General features: G+C 38.7%; 1 protein-coding gene across 5 annotated transcripts in view; it reads right to left on the bottom strand.

Annotated features, from left to right (window-relative positions):
• fgd4a (FYVE, RhoGEF and PH domain containing 4a) overlaps window positions 1–13,277 on the bottom strand; it is a 69,980-nt gene that overhangs the window by 23,730 nt on the left and 32,973 nt on the right. The gene's annotated exons all lie outside the window — the stretch shown is intronic.

The following is a 13,277-nucleotide window of genomic DNA, read 5'->3' as shown; positions in this document are numbered from 1 at the left end:
CTGTGGATTTCTTGCTTCAGGTAGTTTATCTGATAGTGGCAGTTTTGATGGTAAATAACCGCTAACACAAAAATAAATAAAATAAACAAATAATGGATGAAAGGAAAGGCCTCTGACTTTTGCACAGTACTGTCCATTTGAGAAAATGGGTAATGGATGATTTGTATATATTGCTGGATTTGTGAAAGTATTAGAAGTAGACGGAGAAAATCAGTTTCTCTGAAGTGGAAAATAACAGGCATATTTGCTTCTTTGCCTGAGAACAATTTATCTTCATCACAGGCTCCACTCCCTACTTGTAAAGTGCAGGGAAAAAATAACACTTCATTGACCTATTAAGGGCACAGTGTGCATCTGAGGTTTATGATGAATAGAAAATCTCCTAAATTCATATTATTGATATATCCGAGAATCCAGAATTGCTGGCAAACTTGAGCACAGAACTCCAGAAGTCTGAAGCACTTGGCCTGCTGTCCACTCACAATGTGCACACAGTTGTAAATCACATTACACAAATAGATCGCTGAAGATTACAGACAGCACAATACCAATTTCAGCTGACCCTGATCTGATTTCTATTTTTCTTTTATTAAAAACTAAGCTTTAAAATGAACTTTTTAAATTGAGACACTTTACTTAAGGTGGGAATCTAAAAGTACTCTATCAAACTACTAATAGAACACTATACTACTCCACAGGAAGAGTTAACAACAGATACACAGTTAACAACTTCACATCACACAATTTGCTGGTGCTATTTCAGGCTCGATTTGTTACAAGATTAGATCTAGTGTAGGGTCAGTGCTTTCTCTACTGATTATCTATTGTAGGCTTAAACGTGCACAGAACACGCTTCATAGAACACAAGGATTCATTCTCCCTTGCTTTTCTTGTGCTAAATAATAAGGAAGATCCTCCATTTGTCAAAATTTGGGTTCTCAAACTGGCTAGCACCAGGAGTAACCACTGATTCTTTTTTCTACGACTTCCAACCAGTGCTTTAGCCCCACCAAATTCCAGCTGTCATTCCAAAGTAAAAAAGCAAAAGGCACTCTCTGGAGCCAGTTCTTGGTTTGTGCACAGAAACAAGTAGAAACTGTAGAAACATGGCGGCACAACAGGGCAGCCACTGTTGGAAAGGACCTGCTCCCTATGTAGAAATGAAGAGCTCATTGTAAGGTAACAGAAACACAATAATTCATAGTTACAGGTGATTATACACTAATGAAAACACAGTTCTGTATACTACATTCCATTTCTGCTAATAGTCCCCTACTAAATCTTACACACTGCACCTTTAAGCTGCTTCTTGAAGTGGTCTCATGTGTGATTGCTGTATTAACTGCATATATTCAGAGGTTAGCTCCACTTCAAACGTCTGTACGGTTTGTACAACAACAACAAAAGTGACCCAATTTCACCAGGTTCCACAACATTCTCCAGTGATTACTGCCAATGTTTTATTCCGTGAGCACAGTGAGAGCGTTCTGTCCCCACCTGTTTGCATGTTTGTCTGTGCAGAAGTGAAATGCAAAAGGTTTAACTTAAGTCTTGTTATGCTTTTGTTATCGGTCACGGTCATCAGAAAAGTGACCTTGAAACCAGCTATGACTCAAGATAGAACTCTAAGCAAGCATCATGTAAGCCACCACGTTCCTCTCTGGATAAAAAAAAAAGTTCTGTTATCTGTCTTATCAACACGAGACAAATATGGAAGTGTTATGTCTTCATTAGGCAAGGAATTTCCTTAAATTATACTACATTTCAGATGAAACTGAAATGTTCTCCTTTGGATTCATCTGCCCTCCTTCTGTCTCCTACCCTGAGAAAACCTCAAAACTTCTTCTCCAACAACACAACCATGTTGGGAGAAAGATATGTCTCTCACGATTCAGGAGTAATGTCCCATGAGTTTAATGGACTAAAAGAATGTAAACGTCTTTCTAATCTCAGCCCAGCGAGAGGAAAATACTTGATAATCAGAGGCTATTTTTACTGCCCCAGTTTAACCACGAGACGAGAGTGGCTCTCACAAGAAACAGAGAAAACTATAAAAAGAGTACAGATGTCCCATGCTTCACTGCTAAAACAAACTCTATCTATCTTTCATACAGAACAATTGGTGGAGCTCCCTAGTTTCCAGTTTTTTAGCTACACCTACACTATGGGGGCATATTTACACATTTGGCACCATCACTAACCCTGTTTAGGCATTTAAAAAGTGGCCTTTATGATTTACATAAAAGAAGGCATCATCTTTTTAAGCGTTGATTGTAAGTTGAAAGGGTCACTGCTAACTTGTACTTTTGTGTCATTGTATATACATTTATACGCAAAACATTCACATGGAAAATCCCAGGAGGAGATTATTGTAATAAAGCATATAAAAACCTCGCAAAATTCAGTAAAGAAGCAACAAACATTTTGCAAACAGCTAACACACATTTTTCTTAATGCGATGAAGAAAATAAAAAACAATGTTTTAAACTGGTGTTTTCTAAGACTGTGGGCATATTTTATACTCATCAAGGCGACATGAGAGTAGGTTTTGTCTGAACAGTGATCTGACAGTTTTCTTTCCAAACTATTGTGACAGTGTTTCGATGCTGCAATCATCAATCAGTGCTTTCCTAGCTACTTGTCACTTTGTTTACATTGTGACTTCTGAAATGTGACAGTCATGCTTTGCACAGAACTAAGAGGAGAGGCTCACCACAAGTCACAATCACACAGTTCTCAATCAAACAGGAAGAGCTCAGTGAAATTAAACAGGGATTTTACATTGGAAGAAAACCTGGAGGAGCAGGTGTCCATAATCTTTGTTCAAGAAGTGAATGATGTGTGAATGATGGGTTGGTTTCCTGGACAAGGATTTAGCCTAGTCTTGGACTATACAGCATCCTGAATGGGTCCATTAAAAGGAAAATATAGTCCAGGACTAGGCTTAATCCTTGTCCAGGAAACCAACCCATAGTGTATTTTGTACCTACATGCAACCATTTTATGAGTCACACTTACTGTATTTTATTATCTTTTTTTAATCTTTTATATAAAAGGTGCCAAAAATATTTTTTCAAGCAATGCAATTGAAAAGTGACTTCTAAACCCTTCAGTGGATGGTTCTTTAAAGAACCATTACTGTAAATGAAATCTGCCAGAGTGAAGAACCTTCAGAGAAGATAAAGAACCTCCATGGTGTCAGGGGTCTACACCAGATTTTATTTTTTTTCCAAGCCAAGAAACATTTAGGAATCTTTATTTTTTTAGATCATTTTTAAGGGAAATACTACACCTAAAAAATCGTATGTTGTTAAGTAAAATTATCTTACATACAGTTGATAAATCTAATATTGCTCCTGTTGAGACTATCATAAACATAATTTTAGATTATTTACCTTATTTCTTGACATTCATTGTTTTCTGAACAAAACCTCCTATCTTCATTTTTGTCATTTTCTGTTTTTGACATTGAAAATGTCCATTTCCCTTTACACAGTGTGTAAATTTCATGAAGAAATTATCAAAAAGAATGGCCAAAAATGTATTCCCTTGACTTACATTAAAAGTAAAGTATGTTTTTTGCTTCTCCTGTAAAGTTATCATTTTGGAGATATAAGGTTTGGTTCTGACAGCAGCACATAGTTTACTTGTTTTAGGTAATTTTTTAAAGTAAATTATCATTTTGCTTGTATTAAGAAATGTGCCTGAAAACAGCAAAATTATCTGCCACTATAGTGAGATCATTTTACTTAATAAAATGACCTAAAACAAACAGAAATTGTCTAGAAATAAACTAGATAACCTCACAATAAGTACACAACCATCTCAAATGGTAAATATTAGCCATATCGACTAGATTTAAGATCAATTCACTGCAGTGTAACTGTAGCTCATCCCTTGCTGCACAATTTGTCATGCCCCATTCACCCTGTCCACCAATTAAAAGAGACCCTATATCATTTGGGTGGTGGAGTACTCTCAGCACAGCGGTGACTTGAATATAGTGATAACATGTTCATGGGTGTGCCATTCATGAAACTGTACTGAAGTATTCACTACAAGAATCAATCATCCATCCATTTTCTAAGCCGCTTCTCCGTCAGGGTCGCGGGGGGGTGCTGGAGCCTATCCCAGCAGTCTTCGGGCGGAAGGCAGGATACACCCTGGACAGGTCGCCAGTCCATCGCAGGGCAGACAGACAGACACAGACAGTCACTCACACCTAGGGGCAATTTAGCATGTCCAACTGGCCTGACTGCATGTCTTTGGACTGTGGGAGGAAACCGGAGAACCCGGAGGAAACCCACGCAGACACGGGGAGAACATGCAAACTCCACACAGAGAAGACCCTGGTCACCCGGCCGGGGAATCGAACCCAGGCCCTCCTTGCTGTGAGGCAACAGCGCTACCCGCCACGCTACCGTGCTGCCCTAGAATCATAATCATTTAATGTTTTTCTCTCAAGATAGGTACTGCAATTAAACAAGGTCAGCTAATCTCAATCATCGAGTGTGTGTGGGTGTGTGTATGTGGATGAGTGTGGTTTGGCAAGCTAGCAGGAATAATAATACACAGTGGAGCCAGACCCTCTGTCCTTCACTACAAACTCCTCTGCCTCACAGCATTATGGAAATGAAGAGGCTGCGAGCTGTTAAAGCGAAGCATGTGCACAGTAAGTGATTACCCAGCACAAAGAGGACCTTTCTCTGGCATTCTCGGCCACATTCGGACCTTTTTTCTTACTGCCAATAGCCTGCAGGCTTTTTTCATGTCTCACTATGAAAGATGCTGCTGTGTCTACTGTCAACACACTGGGGTGTTGGGAAGGGATGGAGTGAGTGACAGCTTCATAAGTAATTGGCTCTTTCAGCTTAGAGCTGATTTTATTTATTAGACTACTAGTAGGCTCCAGCAATGAAACCCCACTATAAGCAGCATTATAGCATTTGTGAAGAAGCAATGCATCTGGTAAATGCACATTACAAACAACAATAGTCTCAGTAACAGGTTTGCATAAGCTCTCAAGCAGTACTTCACAAAAATACGACTTAATTCAAACCACAAACTTCTTCTGTGGCGCAACACTGTAGGTTGGTTAGGACAATAAGGACACCATCTAACCCTAATGTGCAGACATTAGCTGTAACACAATTTTAGCTGTAAAAAGCACTATAAGAATGAAAGTAAACTGGGCCTACCCCTTATTTCTGTATTTTACTTTATTTCCCTGAGGTCTCATGTACCAAATGATGTACCAAAAAAATCATGCTTCCTCTTTACTTGACCACTTTAAACCTCTCTGTATCTTCAAATGAAACAGACTGTTGTTACTGTGCCTTTAAGACCGATATATGCAAATGATCTCTATTTTAACTGGCTACACTGTACTGTGCCTCCTTCAAAAAGTTGTCCAGGATGAAACACTAAACTTTAACGTGAATGGGTGGGGCTACATTACTGCATATTGAGTAGACAGATATACTGTATGTTAACATTACAAAAAAAAAAAAAATTCAAAGTAGGTTGTTTTTGCAGCTTGGATTCCAAAAATGGACTGTATAAACAGAGAAGTGAATGCAATGTTTTGAATCTCTAATAAAGTACATCAAACTCGTCTTTCAAAAAAAAAAAAGTGAGGAAAATTCATTTTTCCCATGATATGGGGGCCCTTTAATGTAATAAAGACCGAAAGCATTGTTAACCACACAGAGCCAAGTGAATAAAACCCCCACTCCAAAAAAAAAAAAAAGAACATTTTTCAGAAAGCAACACAATACTTCCTCCAGCATATTTCCTCATACTGAGTAATCATACCCTCAGTATTTCAGCTAGCCGTAAAGTCCCATGTTCACAAGCCTAGTGCGACTGATGAGATGATGATGATAGAGATTCTGTATGAGTGCTTGCGTGTGTGTGTGTGTATGGGTTGACCATCAGTGAGAAAACCCACTCAGGTAAGTCAGGAGGCTAAGCTCAGGTCACGGCCTTGCCTCAGTCCTGTTATGGGGTTACCATAGCAACCCCCTCCTGCCTTTCATCAGCCCGAGAAAACACAGATGAGATCGAGGTGCTCAACAGAAAGGCAAAGACAGACACAGGCAGACATGCAGCTGGTTTCATTCTGTCTGCACTAGTCTATTCCCTAACGTGTCACTCTGTGTTACAATGTACTACACTGGACTGCTTCAGCTCATAGGCTGTATGGTTTCTTGACAGAAACAAGTGTTAGGGATTTTTAATACGTGCTCTGTTGGACTACCAAGGATAATTCTTAGCATTCTACATCTCCAAACAAAACATGGCTGATTAGTGATAATTCTGGCACGCCAGGTCAAATGTCAGGCCCAACAGAACCAAAAAAATCTGTACTAAGACTCTGGCAAGGGAAGGGCGGGACATCTGCCTCCTCCAACACTATACTGCCAAAGGTATTCAGGCACCCATCCAAATAATTGAACTCAGGTGTTACAATCACTTCCATGGCCACAGGTGTATAAAACCAAGCACCTAGGCCTGCAGACTGCTTCTACAGACATTTGTGAAACAATGAGTCGCTCTCAGGAGCTCAGTGAATTCCAGCATAGTATCATGATATGATGCCACCTGTGCAACAAGTCCAGTCATGAAATTTCCTCTCTACTAAATATTCCACAGTCAACTGTCAGTGGTATTATAACAAAGTAGAAGCGAGTGGGAATGACAACAGCTCAGCTAAGAAGTGGTAGGCAGTGTAGAATGACAGAGCAGGTCAGCGGATGCTGAGGTGCATAGTGCGCAGAGGTCGCCAACTTTCTGCAGAGTCAATCACTACAGACCTCCAAACTTCATGTGCCCTTCAGATCAGCTCAAGAACAACGTAGAGAGGTTCATGGAGTGGGTTTCCATGGCCGAGTAGCTGCATCCAAGCCTTACATTACCAAGCATAATGCAAAGCGTCAAATTCAGTGGTGTAAAGTGCTGCCACTGGACTCTAGAGCAGTGGAGATGTGTTCTCTGGAGTGAGGAATCACGCTTCTCCATCTGCCTATCAGATGGATGAGTCTGGGTTTTGCTGTTGCCAGGAGAACGGTACTTGTCTGACTGCATTGTGCCAAGTTTGCTGGAACAGGGATTATGGCATGGGGTTGCTTTTCAGGAGTTGGGCTGGGCCCCTTAGTTTTAGTGAAAGTTACTCTTGATGCTTCAGCAGACCAAGAGATTTTGGACAATTTCATGCTCCCACCTTCGTGGGAACAGTTTGGGGACGGCCCCTTCCTGTTCCAACATGACTGCGCACCAGGGGACAAAGCAAGGTTCATAAAGACATGGATGAGCGAGTTTGGTGTGGAAGAACTTGACTGGCCTGAGTCCTGACCTCAACCTGACTGAACACCTTTGGGATGAATTAGAGGCGGAGACTGTGAGCCAGGCCTTCTCGTCCAACATCAGTATCTGACCTCACAAATGTGCTTCTGGAAAAATGGTCAAAAATTCCCATGAACACACTCCTAACGCTTGTGGAAGGGTAGTTTCCCAGAAAAGTTGAAGCTGTTATAACTGCAAAGGGTGGGCTGACATCATATTAAACCCTAAAGAATGGGATGTCACTCAAGTTCATATTCGTATGAAGCGAGAATACTTTTGGAAATAGTGTATGTTAGCATCCCTGCTCAAAGCTATCAAGGTTTCCCAATGATAAAAATATATTCCTCTAAAACTTCAGTACATGAATAATATCAAGTGATTTACTTTAATACCACAAAGTATAGAAAAATTATGTGACGTTCAACATTAAAGTTCTATACCTAAGTAGTCTGTCTTTTTTAGAGTCAGCGAGCCAATAAGCACGCTTATTCTAAAATTAAGGCTGTTTGGCTGACCAGCTTTTTACAATCATGGACAATGGAACTGTTGGAATAAATGTTTTTGTAAAAAAAAAAAAAAATTAAGCCTCGTAGAAAAGAGAATTTGTTATGTAATTTTCTTTTTGTAAAACTTTTTTTGTGGTAGATATTTTTATTTAATCATGGTTTTACTTTTTTGTGCTTAAAATAAAGCATCAAAAAGGTTTTAGCATCGCGCTAAGAACATTTGAAGGATACATAGTAGTGTTACACTCTTGGTATCAGTCCTGAAACTGGCACTTAAACACAGCATCTGCCACAGCAGTAGAAAGTGCCGATACCATGAAGCAGTTTTGGCTTGGCAGCTGAGTGACGCTTTTATGTGTGCCAGTGGATAGAGCTTAACTGAAGCAAGCAACATGTAGCAAAATCTGGAACACCAGTGTTTCAGTAACAAGGTGAGGCATGACCAACCAGGATTTTAATACATCAGAATTAACTAAATCGGCACTATGTGGGATTTGGAGACCTCTCTGGTGGAAATGTGTAATTGCAAGCAAAGTGTGGAAGAACAATTTGTAATGTTTCTTGTGCTATGGACCCTTCCCTGAGCAGATGAATCTGATAATTACGAACGTGATCAAAAAAAAAAAAGAGTATTCAGAAAACACAAGCAAAACTTGGTGAAATTCGTGTCTTCTGGGGATGTAAGTAAATCTACTACTGTCATCATATCTCCATCAGTGTCATGTTGATTTTGCATTTGAGAGTTAAACATTGGGCTGAATCTTCTTTTTGAGCCTGTATGTATGATATTATATGTAAAGACGCACATGGTCTGAAAAACTCCCTTTAAATGGACACTATTAGTTTATTTTCCTTTTTCTCTTGACTCAGTAATGCTACTTTTTTAGAATTTGACCAGGAAAAAAAAAACCCTTACATAATGCAATTTTAAGCATTTAAACATGCCAAAGTGTACAGCAACTTTGAAGCTTTGGGAGTTATCTAACTAGCAAATGCCATTTAGTACATATTAGTATATAAATATCAAGGTTTATAGGCACCTAGGTCAGATAGAATTAGTGTTTGTGTCGGGACTCTGTAACAGCAAACCCTTGACAATCAGATATTGTTATTGTTTACTGGTATCAGAAGAGAAAAAGTGGTATCGATGAATCCTTAATACCAAGTCCTACTCATGAACCTAGCACCTAATCAAAAAATATACCAGCACGTATGCCAACTGGTAACACCATAGAACATTAAAAAGGAAATTATACCAAATTTAAAAAAATCTGCATACCTAAAACAATGCATACAAAGCCATGCAGAATTTTATGCACTCACGTACACAGTCATGGTGTTCACTTTGTTTACATTTCAACAACAGAATTACGCAACAAGTTTGAAGTATTGGTGGAATTCTCCTTTAAGCAGTACACTTAAATTTTAGTAGCAGCTATGAGGAAGCCTTAAACGTCTTGCATTTCTAGTTTTAGAAGGAAGGACTTTTTTTTTTAATAAAGCTGAGGAGCGAACAGCAAACTAAGCTCAGTGAGACAGATGACAAAGATGACAATGCTCTCTTTTCTCTGTAAAGAAGGAAATGACCACAAGACTGAAGAGGAGGCAGAGACATCAGACGAAGTTAACAAAATCACACTTGAATGAAACAATGACTTTTAAGACTCTTAGAGCCGAGGCATATTATAGCACAGACAAAGGAACAGCAGTGACACGGATGGATACTGAGATGAAAATAAGATTTTAAAAATTCAGTGAGGCACAAAATAGTTTTCAGCCTACATAAAAGCACAAGGCAGCCTGTGTCTACATTTTGGTGGACAGTAAATAGGAGGAAATGATGTGGCTTTGCTGCCAATTAAAACACAAAAGCTCCAACTCACGTCTGTTCTTCACCGTCACTCACAACATGCAGTGGATATAGCGCTCTGTTTTTTTACATTCGAAGGAAAGCCAGTCTATATCTGGCAGAACACTGTCCAGCTATGCACATCTGGAATAAACAACTACACAGAAACTACTATTGTTTTTAAAAAAATGCAAAAAACTAAGAAAAAAAACATAATACAACAAAATATCTTTAAAATGACAATCAATTCAGCAGATCTGAATGAAATCTCCTCGATAACAGAACCGTTTAGGACCAGGTTTAGAAATGAGGCAGTAAAGACTGGCTTTGCTCATAATGTGGTCATTTGTTAAAGGTAAAAATGACAAACGAAAAGCAAATAAAGCTTTGTGAACTATATGTGGTAAGATTTCACTAGCGGTCCCTTCCATTTTCTATGTATTATTAAGTGTAACTCTAGAGAATAATGAAAGACTGTTGACAGACCAGAATAAACTCACAAGAATAAGTCGTCACAAGATGTCCAACTGGTCTAAGTAAAGCACGACTCTGTTCCACACAATCCTCTCTGTCACATACATACCACACTGTGACTAAAACTGTACAGTGAAGAGAAAAAAAAGCAAAAAGGAAATAACTCCTCCTTCTGATGACTAACTGTTGAGTTTCACTTGCATTCTTAACTGTTGTATATGTGCTTATGCTCTGTGGAACTAGTGATAATGATGCATTTGAATGAAGTTAATCATTTACACAGCTGATAAGTTTCATAATGTGGCAAAACCAGACAAACGTGCAGTTCTGGAAACGGTACCGTATTGATTTTGCCTGACACTTCATGAGGGCATTATGCACACAGGCACTAACACAGAACCATTATGTGCAGGTTAATTTTCAACATAAAATCTATGCTAAATGGAGGACATCTGGGCTTCAGACTCTTTAGCACAGGGTTTATTCCATGTTAGAGCTGAGCGGTGTTGATAAAAATGCAGTAATCACCAAAGTTTCCCAATACATCACAGAATCAGATGATATTTAAGTTTGCATTAATAAAGATAATGAACCCATTCCTCTCAAGTACAGCTAAAAGAATGTCTTATAAACCTGATACGGCTTATTCTGATTAAACTCTTTTGTTCTCTTAATGCTGCGTCTAAAAGAACCTTTGCAGTATTCTAACCAGACAGAAACCACATTTCCTGAATGAAAACTGTACTGTTTATTCACTTATGCATTTTAAACTGTTTATTTCAAACAATCTGAAACGCCAGACAAATGATAGGGAAGACTGGGGCACATCTCCTTTGGGTGCAGCTTTCTTTATGAACAATTCAACTGAAAGCAGAGGGCGTGCAAACAGTACAGGTAAACTCATAGATGGGGTTAACTGTAAAAGACTAAGGGGCTCGTTGTAACAGGCTCTAAATATGGTACTTAAATCTGGTAAATTAAAACGAATTAATTCAATACAACTGTATGTTAACCCAGATACGCTTTCCAGTCTAAATACATAAAAATGTGCACATCAAAATAAATATGATTAGCAAATAGAGGTTGTGTTGAACGATGACAATTATATATGACCCCCTACTTGTATATGTACACATTTTATTTGCATGATCTCTACAGTACGTTTTTGAGGAATCAGTGCATGAATATGTCCGTTTTGTGTATATATGGAGGGATTTAAACTTCTCGCATTATTTACTTTAAGAGGCTTGTCGTAGAGGTCTGTGCAGGAATCTGTTTTCAGTCCCGCTCCTGCAAGAATTCATTCTGCTCACGCAGAAAATCAGAATCATTTGTCCTGTGGCAGCTCCTGTGAGAATCCAAAGGAGTGCAGACCTCTAGCTTGGTGTAATAAAACTACCCTTACCATGTGGAGCCTGGCTTGCTGTTGTTTACATGTTTCAATATGTATAATATACATACTGCTGCTGTCGGAGCAAAACCTTGTATCTCCAAAACGGTAACTTTACAGGAGAAGGAAAAAACATACATTACTTTCAATGTAAGTCAAAGGGACCAGACTGTTTTCCAAGTCATTTTAGGTCATTTATTTTGGCCCATCCTTCATGATATTTGCACATAATATAAAGACCAGTATGCATTTTCAAATTATGTCAAAAACTGAAAATCGAGAAAAATTTCAAAAATGGAGATAACAAGGTTTTGTTCCAAGAAAAGTGATATAAATCTATAACATAGCCGCTGAGAAGAGAGAGCAGCTACTTTCAATTATATAAAAAACAGTCTTCAAGTGAAATCTGGAGAAATACTTGCCTGATCGTGATTTATAGATTTATAACGTTTATAGATGATGCTATTACGAATATGTAATGTGAAACAACAAAATATCTATGCTTCAATTTACCCACTTTACTTTGTGCTGTGCAATTAGCTAATCTCTAATCTAACTAAATAAAATCAATATTATTGTGTGACACCACCACCCAGCATAATTCCTTGCTTGATCTTGTCACATCTACAATTACTTATCTAGATCTCAACAATGTAAATGCATAAACATGTAAAGTTTCATCTCCCCTGGTATGAATCACGAAGATCACAATGACTTAAGAGTGCAGTGACTGTGAAAGCTCTCTCACATGATATAATATAGTGAGACCTCAGCTGGAATAAGGAACAGAAAGATTCACTTATGACAAAAAAGTCTAAAATTAAAAAAAAAAAATAGCAGTGTAGTAGTGTAGCTGCCTCGCATTCCACATTAAAACAGGAAGATCTCAAAAACAATCCTTTTGAAGGTTTACTCTGTCTAGGGAACGCAAAAGCTCTGGTACTCCAACTCACAGGAGATAAAGTCTCTCTGAATTCCCTCTGTGGAGTCAAATCAAAAGGCAGCAAAGTCTCAGGGGCACTCAAAACAATCAAAGAAAACAGAGTCTAAAAATGGAAACACACAAATTTTAGCATGCAAGCAAGCTGGCACAAATGCACAAGAACACCTTCCACATAAAGGTTATTAAACTGTTTACCGAATTCCACACGCTCTTCCTGCAGATCTAATTTGGTTTAATCTGATTTTAACTTAGAATGGAGACAGACGGGATGTTTTGCTTCTCTTTTAGTTCTCATTTCCCACCCTGTAAAACTTCATTTCCCACCCTACTTAAACTTCCCCTAAAGACACCTACTACAAACTGTACCATCATGGCTGGAATGATCTCCTGTGTCTCTGGGGAAGTACATGAGGTAGTGATGCTTCGACAATGTCTCAACTCGCACTGAACTGACAGCATGCTGAGAAATAAAAGCTACAATATTTCAAGGCCCAGATTCTCTGTCTGCAATTGCTACGGTATCCAAAACAAGGTCACGGGACAGACCCTGTTTTACCCATCCTGACTATGATGCAACGCTCCAAACATGTGGCTACTATTTGTTCCTATTCAAAGGGCCAGATGGAATGTTTTGCTTAAGCCATCACTGCAGAACAAGACAACATTACAATCATGCATGGTACATAAACTGAAAAGAAACGCTGCCTTGTTTTGAAAGTATGCTTTTGTTTATCTGAAGTTTTTTAGATGGGGAAAATGTACTAGTGTTGT

The sequence above is a fragment of the Pygocentrus nattereri genome, chromosome 7 (assembly GCF_015220715.1).
Source record: "Pygocentrus nattereri isolate fPygNat1 chromosome 7, fPygNat1.pri, whole genome shotgun sequence".
Lineage (NCBI taxonomy): Eukaryota > Metazoa > Chordata > Actinopteri > Characiformes > Serrasalmidae > Pygocentrus > Pygocentrus nattereri.
This window is presented reverse-complemented; position numbering and strand designations above follow the sequence as displayed.